Here is a 15594-nt window from a genome sequence, read left to right as displayed (position 1 = left end):
TATATTCATTTATTATAAAGAAGAGAGAGGTCTTTGTGAAAGTATTTGAAATAGCTACAGAGGCATAATCTATAATAAGTAGTCACTCATCTCAGTTGTCTTGATAATAACTGATATAGAGATATAGATAAATGGCAATGTATTGATTCATCGCTTCTGTTTGTCTATCAGTTTGTGTGTGATATACTGTTGAGAGTTTCAGTTTTATACTCAGAATCTGTGTAAACTCATCTCAAAAGCTTGATATAAACTCAGGGCCTCAGTCAGAGACAATTGAGTCAAATATCTCATTGTATGAATAGTAGAATTAAATGAATAGTCAAGTCAGCTTCCAGGCTATAACTCTCTGAATAATTAAAATAAGAATTGTCTTCTTGCTTAGCTAGCATACTATAATCAAAATGATATTATAATATATTTTGCTTTTTAATATATTTATGAAGTTCATTGTGATATACTGCTATACTCATTCTGATATTGATAATAACTTTAGCAAATCAGAAGTTTTATCTATTGAAATTTTACTGATCTAGCACACATGGTAGTTCTGAATATAGTGTAGGACATCTGTCCACCAGGTGGCCCACCAATAGTGTGATTGCATTAGAGCCAGGGTCTTTTATTCTCCAGAGTGTGCTGTTGAAGCTTAATTATAAATTTTTTGCAGTAGTTTGGCTATCAGAGTTTTCTTTTTCTGAACAAACATCACTAATCTTTCATTGTACTATAGCATATTATCTTTCATTATAAAAGGACTATTCTTATCATCTGTTTATTGTCACAGAGGCTTAATTGAAATAACTGTCTTGTTTAAATACACTATATATTCAACAATATTCTCTTTCTCTGAGGAGTTAATACTAGTAATATTCATAGAAAGAGTAATTTGAGAGTTAAAAGTCTTTGATTCTAGAAGAATCTGCATATGACTATTCTATTATCTTTTAATCTGTTTAGACTTGCTCAGTGTGTTAGCTAGCAGATTGACCTTATCTGATTAATACTTGATCTCAAAGTAGAAATGAAAAAGGAACTCTGTTCAGCAGACTTAATGTACATTCAGCTTCTTGATAGTCATAAAATATTCCAGTACATGATAATCAGTGAGAATCTTGAATTATTTCTTCTGTTATAGTTTTTTAAGCTCTGCTCATTATTCTTATAAAACTCAGACCACTATCAGCATTTTCTTATCATAAACTTCATATTTAAGCTCTATGTTATTTATTGACTTTAAATAGAAGACTACTGAGTACTAAAGATTATTTTCAAATCTTTGACTTAGTATCTCAGCCACTAATCTGTCAGAGATATCAGTCTCAATACAAGTCTCCTGCTTAGAGTCATAGTAATGTAGTATTGAAGTCTTTATCAGCTATCTCTTCAGTTTTTCAAAGACTGATTTGCATTCTGATGTTCACACAAATAAAGTAGTCTTCTTTGTCAACTGATACAGTGATTTTATAATTTAGCTATAGTTTCTTATAAATCATCAGTAGAAATTGTCAAATTCTAGAAATGACTGAATTTTTTTAACTGTAATGAGAGTCTGTCATCTTATAATAATAGCTGTCTTCTCTGAGTCTGTCTCAATTCCTTCTGTGCTGATGATGAACTCTATGTATTTTGTTCTCTGAACTGTGAACTCATATTTCTGAATTCTGACTTGCAAATCAGCTGTCTTTAGTCAGTCTAGCACTGAATTTACCTGCTACTTGTGCTCTTTCAGATTCTTGCTATAGATTAGAAGATCATCTATAAATACTGTTATAAACTTATTCAGATAATCAAAGAAGATACTGTTAACAAACTGTTAAAAGCAGGTAGAGATATTTATAAGATCAAAAAGATTCACTTAATATTTATAGATTCTGTATTGAGTTCTAAAGATAATCATATTCTCAGACTCAGGGTTCATTCAGATGTAATAAAACCTCTGCTAAATGTTCAACTTTGTAAAGTACTTTACTCTATTGAGTTAGTCTATTAGCTCATCTATTAGAGGTAAGAAATACTGATCTCATTTGATTATAGCATTTAGCTTGCAAAAATTGATACAGATTTATAACTTCTTTTTATTATGAATAATCAGAATTGAGAAGGTGTAGGAGACTGAACTTGAGGTGATGAAGTCCTTTGCTAGATTGACTTTGAAGTAAGTCTTCACCATCTCTAGTTCCTCTGGATTCATCTTATATAAAGGCACATGTTCAATACCTCAGATGAGATCAACATTAGACTAAAGCTCTATTTTAAAATCAATATTCTTCTGTAGTGAGAGTAATTCATCTGATGCTTTCTTTGAGAAGCAGTTCTTCTGGCCTTTCAATCATTCTAATAAATTGTAGATCAGCTTTTCATCAGACTCATCCTCAGCTCTCACTAAACTCTGCTTCTTCTCAAGCTGTTTATCAATCTCATATAAACTGATTGTAAAAACTATCAAGTTTTTATTCTTCATATAATCATGAAAAGAAGTAGTTTTAATGAAGTTCATATTTATTATCTGTAGTGCTGTCTCTTCCCAGGTTAATCTCTGCCTTGTTTTAGATATTATGACTGAGCTAATTCCTTTTAATTTGCAGAGTCAAGTCTGATGCTTTTGTCTGATCTCCTTGTCCAGTTTGATCTCTCTTCATTTCACATTCATCTAATGCTCAGACTTAGGGTTCAGGTACTTCAGTATTGATCAGAGTACTATCTTTAATATTGACTCTATCACCTGTTCAGGGATAGACTATTCACTCAGTCATATCAGATGTTGATTTTTAACATCAAGTCATATATACTGTACTGTCAACCAGTTTTATCTCAGGATGACAAGGTGCTACCCTAGGTTCATTACCAGCAGAGGAACATTCTAAAATCTCCAGTCATCTACCCAGAGGTTTAGAGTCAATGTGCAGTCTATTACTCTACCAAAGGCATAATTATATTCTTTTATACAGTATTTGAATGAAAGTTCTTGAAACTTTCTATTGAAGAATCTTACTAATTCTATGATATATTAAGTATCAATAAAATTTATATCATTCACTTCAGTATCAGCAAGAGAATTTATAGAAGTAGTAATTTCATTATAAACTAACTTAATTAGTATATTAAAGCTTTTTCTCTCAATCAAGTTCTTCATATCAAACTTCTCACAGACTATTAAACTACCTGATATGAAGTCTTCTCTCAGACTCATTTTTTTCTCAAATTCACTGAAGACTTAGGAGTGTTATTTTCTATGAGCTCAGTGATCATCTATTGAAACTTCTATTTTATGAGACAGTTTCTTACAATGTGATCTTTTTTCTTATAGTAGTAGCACTGAATGTCTGAATAGATACTTACAGTTTTCTTCATGATAGAGGATTTTGTAGCAAAAATACTAGATAAAATTTAACTGTTAAAAATCTATTAGATATTTTACTTGAGAATATTAAATTTATTTTCTCATAAGCTCTTTAACTTTTGAATGATATTGATTGTCTGAAGAATATAAGCTGTCTGAACACAGATCTTCTGAAACTCAGTATATATATTTATAATTGTATTGACTACTGCTATCATTCTCTGAAGATCAAAAAATAACTTGTCATTGAAATCTGTCTTATAGTCTCTTTTGATAATCTTGATCTCACTCATCAGATATAAGAATTTTGTGACAAATTCATGATAATTATCCTCATTGCACATAATCAGCTTGTGATAATCACTCTTAATATTTGCAGCTTGTTAGTATTCTCATATATTGACTTGAAATGCTCAAATATCTCTTTCATAATTTGATATCACTCAGAGTGATTCTCTTTTATATGAAGTGCAATGTGATGTGCTATGTCCTCATCAGTCTGGTTTTCAATGTACACAATTCTCATGTGTTCAATAGAGTAATAATTAATATTCTCCTGAAGCTTATTCTTCATTCAGAAGAGTCAGTGTTTAAATTTTGACTTCTTGCTGTCAGTGAGATGTTTTGAGTCATCAATCTTGACAGATCTCCTGGCAGTTTCAGAGAGAGTGACATCTCAACTTGCTGTTTGATTGTTAACTGTCATGCAGATCAAAGTATGACTAAATTCATCATGTTCAGCAATTAGCTCATCAATCTGACTTTGCTTGATAGTAATCTGATTAATAACATTGTTTCATTTCATTCTCAGATGTGTGATTGTATCTCTCAATAATTTTTTATTATTAAAAATGTCATCAAAGATCACTGCTAACTCATTATAAACACAGTCACTATTTGAGTAAATTATCTCTTTGAATTTCTCAATTAAGATATGTGATTAATCAGTTGATCTTATTAGAATGTATCACCAGTTCTTTTGACCCCTTTCAAGGGGTTGAGAGCTTGCAGTGACCATCTGATGTCAGATTGAGCTGTTGTTTTCAACAATTGACCTAATATATTATTAGACTCTCAACTAGCAAATTCTAATTCAATTAAAGCACTTGAGTTTTCTACTGAAATCTGAATGAAAAAGTAGAAGATGAAATCTTAGAATTATGTTAGAAAGTGAATGTGAGCTGCATAAAAAGGAAAATCTCTGTGTTGCTAACTACTATGTAATGAAATTCTAAGATTGATGAGGAAAAAGAGATGTCAGAGTCTGCTCAGATTATAAACAGCTCACATGATCACATGACCAGATCATGACCAATCCACTAGGTTACATGTGGGGTGTGGTCACGTGATGGAGATAAACCTAGCCCTGGCACTGAGTCTAACACATCACTGCTCAAATAAACAAAACTCAGCTGATGAACTCAGTCATCATGCAGATTACATTGACTCTTTTCATGATAAAATCATACTTTCTATCTTGCAACAGAAGCTCTGTCACAGTGTCAAATAGAATTGAAAATTTAACTCTTATAAAAAACTTACAATTCTTATTAATTATATACAGATCTATAATCAAAAATACATACTTTGTGTAAAATCTTTTAATCTCAATACTCTGAGCTCTGAACCTCTCTCAAATCTCACTCTGAATACTGATTCTTTCTTATCACTTCATCAGATACTCACTCACAAACTCACATCACACTCATTGAAATCACTCAATATATTGATCAGAAAATCTCTAAGAGAGAAAAATTTAATTTCAAAGAGATATTTTAAGAATTAAGATATTCTCAGACTGCTGGTTAACACTGCTACAGTCTTTGAATCAGTATATACAGATATGTCAGAGTCTCTCATCTCTTATCTTGTTAAAGTATAGGACACAGACTTCTTTACAATAGCAAAGAAGCAGAAGATAAAAGATAAAAAGATAATCTTGAGTAGTGATACATTCTGAATTATCTCAAAAGACAGTCTACTTCAGATAAATAATAGAGTCTATGCTTCACTGCAATAAGTGCTGATCAAAGAAACAATCTGCATCAATCATGATGACTTGCAATGGAATTATTCTGACATAAAATGATTCATTAAGTGTGTTCAAAGTAAGTACTATTGATATAATCTTATCTGAGATATCACTAAATATATTCATACTTATGATACTTGTCAAAGGGTGAAAGTGTACTGTTATAAACAATATGATGAACTTGACTCAATTTCAACATCAATCAATTCATGACAAATTATCACTATGAACTTCATCACTGGTCTCTCAGTCATCATCTGACTAGACAATATCTATGACGTAATTCTTATCTTAGTTGATATATTAATCAAATATGTTCTGTTCATTTCATGTACAAAAGATATTATTGCAGAAGGTCTTGCAAATATTATCTATACTCATGCTTATAGCATTTTTGATATCTTTGAAAATTATATTTCAGACAAAGAAGCTCTTTTCACAAGTCAGTATTGATTAACTCTCTGTTATTTATTTGAGATAAAATAAAGACTATTTATAGTCTTTTATTCATAGACAAATAATTAAACTGAATATCAAAATCAGATACTGAAGCATTATCTTCAATACTTCATAAATTTTTATCAAAATGACTGAGATAGATGACTGTCTTTAATGCAATTCATCTATAATAATTTATGATATAGCTCAATCAATGAAGTTTCAGCTCATGTACTTCACAACTATAGATATGTTCTCTAAATTGATATCAGTAATTCACTTTATTCAAGCTCAATTGAGACAATTTACCAGGTCAAAGAAATACAAGCAATATGAGAAAAGATTTAAAGACAGCTAAAAAAGATCAAGACTGTGTAAAAGATATACTATAACTTCAAACACAGTGCAAAGTGCTTCTCAATGCAAAGAATTTCTACATGCTTTGTCTCACTAGAAAATTGAATTATAAATTTATTGACTTTTTTTAAATTATTGAATTTTGAAATATACAGATATACAAACTCTCTCTTTCACACTTAATATATAACATTCACTCTGTCTTTCATATCTCACTGCTTGAATCTTATAAAATGAGAGATGATACTACTTCAACTTCAACACCAGAGCTAGTGAATGATGAGAAAGAATTTCAAGTTGAGAAGATATTAAAGAAAGAGAAATACCAGGATAAAAAATGATATTATATATACTGAAAGGGCTATGAATCTTCAGATGATACATGAGAATCTCTTGAAAATATTCAAGAGACTGAGACATTTGATATTTTTGAACAACAGAATTCACAGTGACAAGCACACTAGACTCACTCTGAAAAGCATACTAAGCATTAATTCTTTCTCATATATGCATGTACTCTTTTCACTACTTTTTTCCAAATGAGTTTTTTTTATATGATTTTAATGAGATAAGTAAGGCATTAAAAATTATCAAGTCTTCAGAAAAAATTTATTTCACTATTGTCTGAACAAGTCAAAAGCTCAGATAAACATCTATAGTTCTCTCTGACTTAATTTCTATTTACAATTATCACAGTCATCATACACTGCTTAGAAACAGTAATTCTTCTCTTCTCAAGTTCAATACTCTTCTTATCAGTCAACTCAGAGTTCTTCATCTCATACACAACTTCTTTCTTCACATTCATTTACTTTTTATTTTCAGAGAATACTATCAGTACATCTGCAGCCTCAATCTGATGCTGATCACAACAGACAATATCAATCAAAACAGCAGTACAAGCTTTCACTGAATGAACAGCATAAGAGAAAGCTATCAACACTGCTATCAGATGCAGCAGCTTGACTCAATAACATGAGACCTTCATTGATCTCACTTACTCTGCAAAGAACAAAAAGCTCTGAAGAGCAAGCAGTCAACTTAACTCAGAAGAGAAAGTAAGTTAGACAAACAATTATCAATCATCATAATGAGTAAAGAAGCTAAAGATACACTATACTTACTCAGATACATGACTTATGTGCAAGACAGTAAGAATCACAGTGTTTCTCACTGTGAGAATAGTCACACATCACAGACAAATTACTTAACTTGAGCAAGCATTACTCACAGAAGATATCTCTAAGACAAAGTCAGTCACATGATCAAATAATCATAAGCTATGACTCAGTAGATCTGTCAAACTGTCATCATACACATGTGATATCAAATGTACTAAAAAATAGAAGAGCTTACTCAAAGAGTGTAGAGATTGATTCTATTATATTGACAGAGATAAGAAAAAAATAAGAATATCTTCACAATCAAAGATAGTAGTGACTGCAAAAAATACATAATGATTCTAATTATGAGATTGTAAAGAAAGAAAAGTTAAAAGAGTAAAAAATACCTTCTCTCTTTATTCTTATAGTAATAAATGCTCTCATGATAATCATCTCACACAATCAGTTCCTCAACACCACTGAATAAGCATTATAAGTGTTATCCTCTATATCAACAAACACTTCACGCCACATCTTACCTCTATATTCAAAAAAACAACCATCCTTCAGAGCTGCTGAGGTCAGTGTCTATGAAAGAGAGAGCAATTGTGATGTCAAGACTTTCTATACTTCTTGTCCTCACACTTCTTATCATATTGCTTATCAAAGCACTTTAAGATCAGCATCTTCTAGAGAATCAGCATCATCTCAAAATTCAGTATTCAGAATCAGCACAGATCAGCACTTCTCAAAAATCAGTTCTTTAGCATCAGCACTTTCTGAAGGATAGAATCAACATTTCATGAAGATTCATATCACTGCATTGCTAATTCCTCATTTCATAAAAGATTAGAGATAAAATATATTGCTTCTCATTCATGTATATAAACACTCTGAATCTTCAAAGTTCCTTCAATAGATTCAGTGATTAGCTACTATTCAATTCTACATATACATTTCATTCATTGCTATTCTCTTTCCTTCATAGTGCTCACAGCATCTATATATCTACTCTCTTACAATTTTAGTTATAGAGCTTCTCACGCTTCCTTTTGACACTTAGTTCATTCATCTTAGTGTCCTCATATAGAGATTGTTCAATAGTATAAGTCAATGTCCATGAAGCTTCTGCTTCAAATCTAATGATTTGTCTTATATAGATTATTTATCTCAGTTAATCATGAAAATATATTATTATTATATTAACTTGACACAGTGTTCATTCTTTCTTTGTGAAGATTATAAATATCATCTGATTTGTAGTGTTATTAATCATAGAGATATATATCTCTTCATGAGATCTTTTCTTTAATCAATTATCACAAGCTGCTCAGTGAGATTTTCATAATATTCTGTCTGAATTGACATTAAAATTGTTCAGATAATCTTTTTCAACAAAGATTCAACAGTCTGATACCACTGATTCATCTGTGAAGATGTCAGATCTTAAAATCAGAGTTCAGATTTTCTGCTTTTCAAGATTTACAATCTCACATTTTATTGATTTTTTTCAATAATCTTTTATTTTCTCAGGTCTGTTTAAAATACTCTTGAACATATTCAGTAAAGATTTTATAATAGAAGAAGATATAGTGAATAATTTTACAGATCTGATTCATTCAGTGTATTTAATTTCAGAAACTTTATCATTCTTAATTAAGTAAATTGTAGAATTGAAGAGTTCTTCTGTTGCAGAATTAAACACTGATTTTTCATCATTTATTTTATTCATATACTCTTTTGAGAGAAAAATCACATCATTAGTGATCAATATTTTATTTATTACACGACTTCATATTTGAAAGATCAACTTGTCATAAAACAATAAATTTATATAATTTCACTCTAGTAGATAGCTTATCTGCAGACTTCAACAATTCATGAAAATAAGTATAAATATTCAATCTAAGCTCATAGAAGTGCAAAATCTCTATGATGAGATGTTTATAAGTGCAGAGAATGAAATTATATGAGAGTAGTGTATAGACTATAATTTGTCTGTAGTATTCATAGATCAAATTTTCAAATTGTATAGAACAGTGAATGTAGACATATATTTATGATCACTACTATCATCTTCAAGATATTTATTTAAAACTTTTTAGAGATATTCTTATCAATGAGGACTGCTTTGTATGTGCTATAATCATAAAATTACCACATTCCAATATACTATCTTGATGAGAGAATTGAGAAATTATAAAGTTTCAAATCATTCTCTGACTGATCATTATCATTGACATTCTATTGAAATGAAAAATACTATCAATATCCATTCTAATGTACATAGACAGGGTGAAACTGAGATTTTCTTATAAATTAAATTCAATACTTCTAAAAATCAACAGCTTAGTTCTTTATATACTAAAAATAAATTCATCTATAATGAGTAACAATATCTTTTATAAGTATATATATAGTATTTCATTCTCTGATGTGATTTAATGAGATGATCTGTCATCTCATTTAGTGTTCTGCTGCTGCCAGCAATATCAATATAAATGCATTTCATTGCTCTCAGTACTTATGACATCAGGGTCTGTGAGAGTCTTTATGTCATATCAGCTTTAATGCAGTTATTACAAAAGAAATCTATTTTGTAATTCTTGATTTGTATATCAAATAGAGAATTTTTCATCAATATGATTATTAATTACTCTTATGTGAATATAGCTCAAATCAATATATCATCTTATGAAAGTTTTTGATATCTTATTTCCATTATTAAATTTATTGACTATCACTATTACATCTTTGTATTCATAGAATTGATTGGCAAAGTTTACTGCTTTGAATACATGATAAACATCAACTTCTAAATCTCATTTGATATTTTTGTATATGAATGAAGCTCTGATGTATTCAAATTGAAGTAAATATGATATTATTTGACATTTGAATAATAAAATAAGACAGAGTATATAGAAATAACTCAAATTGAAAGCTCTGATCTTCTAGCTTCATAAACAAAAACAGGTTGACAGTTAGATTTGAGATTCAATGAATATCTTTTATCATAATATCTTCTTTATCTGATTTTAAAAGAATATTCTCTATTTTCTTAAACAGTTTCTGATCTTCATTGACTATGCTAAACATGAGACTTACCTTCAAAGGACTTTATACATATCATTAAATACTTCTTGCCACTCATAGTGAAGCTGATGCAGGTGTCTAAATATCACAGTTTGAATGATTATCTCAGGTGACATGAATAATGTGATCACGGCATTAATACTAAATTAATAGACAAGAAAATTCAGTATCTTTTCAATATTTTTGTCTTTCTTATTTATATTTTTGCTCTTATCTCTATTATTCTTCAATTTTTTGATTAGTCAATAATTCTGAGTATTGACATCAGCAGATCTTGTTTATATGCTGTGCACAGTTGTAGATATTGCACTTTAATAAAGAAAACAATGTATTGAATTGCTTATTATCATCACTCACATTGATGATGTTCATCTTACAGACTTTCAAATAGTCAGTCTCATTCATCTTGCTTGTATAATTTTTAACTAGTTGTTTTATCAGATCATCAATATTCATATTCACAATTAGATCTTGATCAGTTGTATAAAAGTTATCAAGATAAATCTTTACAAATGCTTTCTAATGATTATATAGATAGATCAATTAGAAAAAGATCATGAGAAAAGTCATCATTCTGAATAACTTAACTTCTTATGCCATGCAACTAGATAATGAAATCTTTTTTGATAGACAAGATAATTATTATTCTTGATGACAAAATTTGAGAGCTTCTTCATGATATTTATGTGTTTTTTCATTTAAAAAATAGTGTATTCTTGACTAATCTTCTCTCACAAAGTAGCTGTGTTATTCAGTTCTAAAATTTTAATCATTATATATACAGATTCTAGTAGGAATTCCAACATTTAATGATATAAGATCTTCATACATACTGTTTAATATTCCTTTTTCAATATATTGACGGTCTGAGATAATTCATACTGATTTCTTATAAGAATATCAGTGATATCAATAATATTCATATTCATCAAAATGTCTATTCTCTATGTCTGACAATTAATTTCATTAAATGTTGTCATTATCTTTATATTCATCAAAGCTTATACTTTCTTTGATATTTATATATCTTCTGTTTTAGAGTATATACAGAAGTGGTTTCACACATATAGACATTCTCTTATATGATTATCATATGTTAACAAAATATGAGTAGATCAGCTGCAGTTGTCATGATCATGTCATTAACATTAAGAGTAGAAATTAAAAATAGAGTTAGAATTCAGATTAGAAGTCTCATCATTCTCTAATGATATATCATGTACAAATCTTTTCTCTATATTTTAATTTAAACTGACTTTTTTCATTACTTCTTCTGTCAATGTATATTTAATTTCTTTTTTATCTGCAGAACTGAGTATCATGTCCTTTACTTCTTCATAGAATATAGAGAATACTTCTAGAGTTTTTAAATGAGAATGTAGAAAGCTCATTTCTTCTGATTGAGAAATAGAGAGTAATTTAATCATCTAATTATAAGATTTAAATATCTTCAGATCAAAGTCTAAGAAAAGAAAAGAGATAAAGAAAAAGAGAAAAATAATATTTTATTTTCATTTTAATTTTTTTTATAAATGCAATTACTTTCTTATAACAAACAGTATCTTCTTGAGATCTTCTAATTTTTAGTATAAAAGAAGTGTTTTTAAAAAAAATCTAATCAAACTCATTCAATTATTTTTAATTTAATAAAATTTTGAATAAAAATATATTTCTATTGCGAAAATGTGCTGTTCAGACTATAATCTGTGAGATGATTGAATCTTTTATATTAAGAGGCCTAGCTAGCTATTTATTATACACTATATCACGTGCAGTAAAGCGGCCGCCCGGGCGACATACACTCAACATATGTGATCTAGTGAATTGCTTGCAATTCAATCATGTGATCATAAAAATTATTTATAATTTGAGCAGATTCTGACATCTTTTTTTCCCTCATCAAGCTTAGTATTTCATTATATAGCAGTTAGCAAGACAGAGAATTTCTTCTTATGCAGCTCACATTTACTCTTTAACATAATACTAAGCTTCTTTTCTATCTTTTTTGCTTAGACTTTAGTGAAAATTTAAGTGCTTTGATTAATTTAAACTCCGTTTATTGAGAATTTAATAATATATTGAGTTAATTATTTAAAACAACTGCTCAATCTAATAATAATCTACTCTCTTTAACTATTAAAAAACTAAGATTAAAATAATCACTGCAGATTCTTAACTTTTTGAAAAAAGTCAAAAGAATTGATAATATGTTTTAATAAAACTGATTGATCAATCATCACATGTCTCAATCACAACTCACTCAGATAGTGATTATATTTAAAATAAATTAACAGCAATTTTACATCTTTGATGATGAAAAAATATTAAATGACATAATTATATATTTGAAAATAAAATAAAATAATGTTACTAATCAGACTGCTATCAAACAAAGTTAAATTGAAGAGTTAATTACTAGATGTGAAAAACTTAATCATATTTTAAATTATATATATAACAGTTAGCAATCAAGTAGTGAGTTAACATATACACTCTCTAAGACTATTAGAGAATCTATTAAGATTGATAATTCAAAACATCTCACTGTTATACTATAGTTACTTGTATATAAATTAAGATTGATTTATCTTATCTCACTCTAAAGGTTGATTCATTCTGATTTCAATCATATTCAGTTGGTAAGATTGATTCACTCTAATCTTTAATTAATTTATATTACAGCGCAGCTGCTTGTATATAAATTAGAATTAATTCACTCTGCTATACTCTAAAAGATTGATCTGTTTTAATCTCAATTATATTCAGTTGTTCATATTAATCTGATCTGATTCTCAATAATATCTGCTCCGAAGAATGATTTAATTTAATTCTCATCTCTCTATAGTCAACTGCTCATTCATTCTTCATTCTAATTCTCAGTTTAGTATTCTCATTGCAACTATCTAGTTAGATAGATGAATTGAAGTTGTTGTCTTGTTATTATTCTGACTTTAGTTAAGTTATAATATAATACTAAACTTCTCTTTCTCAAAAAGCCTTGGAGATTGAGTAGCAGGCCTACTATATATTTTATTTATATTTATATTCATGTGAGCTTCTCAGTGATTATAATCATGCTGAATGCTCGAATCTATATCTATATCTATATTTGTATCTGTGTTTATGTTTGTGTTTGTGTGAGCTTCTCAGTGATTGTAACTGTGCTGAGTACTCAAAATCTTTATTAATTTTTTATTCTTCTTATCTTCATTATAAAATCTTCTATTACTATTCTTCATCAGAAATTCTAAAGTGTTATTTATAAGCTTCACTATCAAAATCAATAGCTATAAATGACTCTCAATCTCAATCTCAATTCTGTTTAAAGTTTTTACTACTAAATTTTAAATGAATTTCTGATAGTCTATATTATTAAGTTTGAACACATTTTCTATACTGAGATTAGATTCTTCAAAACATTTAAATTCTGCTAAGATCTCAATATATTAATTTGAATTTATCTAGCTTAGCAATTAAATCTTCATTGAATTTACAAGAAATTTCTGTATGTTATTCAGTAATTAGTTTCCAGTTTTTTCTATTTACTTTTACCATCAGCTTGTTCAATAGCTCAGCTCATCTGATAGCTCAGCTTGCTCTGATCACTCTACTTATCATGATTCTATTATACTTAAGTTAATGCTTTTGATCTTTCAGATGATTTCTCATCATGTGTCTTGTCAATTTCATTCTCTCAATGAGAAAAATTTCATCAAGACTGTTGCATATACTGTGAATCTCATAATCATTAAGTTGAAAACTATTAATTTTATTTGCATTATTCTAAGCTCTACTGCTGTCAAACTATCAAATGAATCTCAGCTTTTAGATAAGATTAATTCAGCTTACTACACTTCAAAGATTAATCTATTCTGATCTCAATCATATTTGATTGCTCAGATTGATCTGATTAAATTTCTAATCATTTTTAGTACAAAGATTGATTTAATTTAACTCTCAACCATTTATATATATTTAATTACTCATTCATTTCATATTTTAATTCTTATTTTAATATTTTTATCGTAACTATTTAGTTATATAGATAAATTGAAACTATTATCTTATTATCATTCTGACTCTAGTTGAGCTATGACAGAACATAGGTATATATAAACTTTTTTTTTTACTATAGCTGTCAGTAGAGTATAATATCTATATATTAATTTTTAGAAATTACAAGATCAGAATCTATGATGATGAATTTTCTTTAATAACTTTCTACTATTTCTATATTATTTACTTAGCTGCTTATTGAGTCAGTCATTAAATTCTTCATTAAATCACTCACAGAGTCATATATTGAGTTTATTATCAAATTACTAACTGAGTTATCTATTGAGTTTGCTATCAAATTACTCACAAAGTCATCTACTGAGTACATAATCAAATTTTCTATAATTAATAAAAATTCTACTATTTAGCAAGTAACTTTTTATTTAGTTTATCTTAATAATTACTATACCTTTATTATTTTATTCAAATTACTATATAAGAAGAAATATGATATTTGCGAAACTACTCAATCAAATCAAACTTTATCTTCATCTGAACGAACTTAAAGAGTATATATATATAGCAACTGTTTCATAAAATACTTCGCATATCATTGAGAATAAAAATATTCTCTGTATTATATGATAAAATAAGAATATAATATTAGTACTAACTATAATTTATTTATTGAATATCTTTATTGAGTATACTTGAAAATGATCAGAAGAGTTTTTAATAAATGCTAAAATTACATAGAAGATATTTGAAGGTTAATCACAAAGAGGTTGAGGGTTTTCCGTTGTTATAGATAATTATAATCATAATATGAATGAAGTGAATCTAGTAAATTAATATCACACAGTATATATTAGCTATAGAATTATTTATTGTATTTAACTTTCTATTTTCTACTTATTTATTAATTTTATAGTAGTTAATGCCTATAGACTTGAATATATATAAGAAGTAGTAGGGTGTTTCAAAAAAAAACTTGTCTTCTCATATAAGTTTTTATAAATAGATTTACCAAATAACTATTTAAATTTATATTTAAAATTCATGATTATTTTTTACCTCAATAGCTGAATTCTATTCTAAATCATCATTTAATTGATTTAGTAAAGCAATCAGTTTATGCCTAGTATTAGTGTAAATAAAGCCTAGATTAACATAAAAATAAACAGATATCAAGATCATATTCTGATTGCTCAGTATGTCAAAATATTTATCTC

This window comes from Paracoccidioides lutzii (genome assembly GCF_000150705.2).
Source record: "Paracoccidioides lutzii Pb01 unplaced genomic scaffold supercont2.39, whole genome shotgun sequence".
NCBI lineage: Eukaryota > Fungi > Ascomycota > Eurotiomycetes > Onygenales > Ajellomycetaceae > Paracoccidioides > Paracoccidioides lutzii.
The sequence above is the reverse complement of the archived record's forward strand: the minus strand, read 5'-3'. Positions refer to the sequence as shown.